Source organism: Mandrillus leucophaeus, unplaced genomic scaffold (genome assembly GCF_000951045.1).
Source record: "Mandrillus leucophaeus isolate KB7577 unplaced genomic scaffold, Mleu.le_1.0 Scaffold11, whole genome shotgun sequence".
Lineage (NCBI taxonomy): Eukaryota > Metazoa > Chordata > Mammalia > Primates > Cercopithecidae > Mandrillus > Mandrillus leucophaeus.
The window spans coordinates 68,940-69,879 of record NW_012099209.1 but is presented as its reverse complement, the minus strand read 5'-3'; the positions used below and the strand labels follow the sequence as shown (position 1 = coordinate 69,879).

The window sequence follows — 940 nt, the reverse complement described above, 5'->3', positions numbered from 1 at the left end:
GGACCCGTCAGCAACAACGAGATCTCAGACTGATCCCTTGGGAGCTGCTTCCGCCACCCCTGCACCCTGCACCGGGCGCACATCGCACGTCTTTGGGCACCTCTCTGTGTCCTCAAATTCGCCTGATGCGCTTAAGAAGGGTCAGTATCGATAGCGCGACACAGACGTGCGAAAAAGAGTCATGCGTAGGCAACTCTGCTATTTGGGAGGGACTTTCATTCATTCATTTTCTATCCATCCCTCAAATGTGCGTTGGGTCAGGTGCTGGGAGCGCTGCATTCATCCAGACAGACAAGGTCGCTGCTCTCCTGGAGGTGACACTCGTGGGAACTAGAAACTGCCTGTGTTCTGCTAATCACAGCTGCCTTTATTTGCTGAATACCTGTGTCGTGCAAAGCACCATATAAGCATTTTGCTAGAATGATCTAGCACAGCATAGTGATTAAGAGTGAGGACACAGGGTCAGATCATGTGTTCAAATCTTGGCTCCAGCCCCGATTTCTCTGTGCCTTTGGTTGAAGCTCTTAGCCTTTCCACCCATCAGTTGCTTCCTTTGGAAAATGGAGATCTAAAAATGTGTTGGGATTATGTGAAAATTAAGCATGTGAAAAAGCACTTAGAACAGTGCCTATGCCAGATTTGGACCTTTGGGAGTAGAGACCACAGCAAGTAAGAATTCCAGACCCGAAGAGAGCTGACAGGCCGGTTGCATGCTTGCATGACTGGTTAGCTGATCCAAGGCGAGAGAAGTGCACAGCTAGCCAGTTTGCAACACTGTCACTAAATTAACAGTGCTAACACCCAGTGATTATTAATTAGCAAGTTCTTGTTACTGACATGAAAGTGCTCTGTAAACTGTTAAGTGTCCTACAGATAGTAGTTATTAATAGCTAAGTGCTACAGTTTAGAGTATGTAGTGGGGAGGTGGGGGGCGGGGAGC

The 940-nt window shown here is 48.0% G+C and overlaps 1 protein-coding gene across 1 annotated transcript in view; it reads left to right on the top strand.

Moving 5' to 3' along the window:
• CALR3 (calreticulin 3) overlaps positions 1-940 on the top strand; it is a 98,301-nt gene that overhangs the window by 30,912 nt on the left and 66,449 nt on the right. The window lies entirely within an intron of this gene.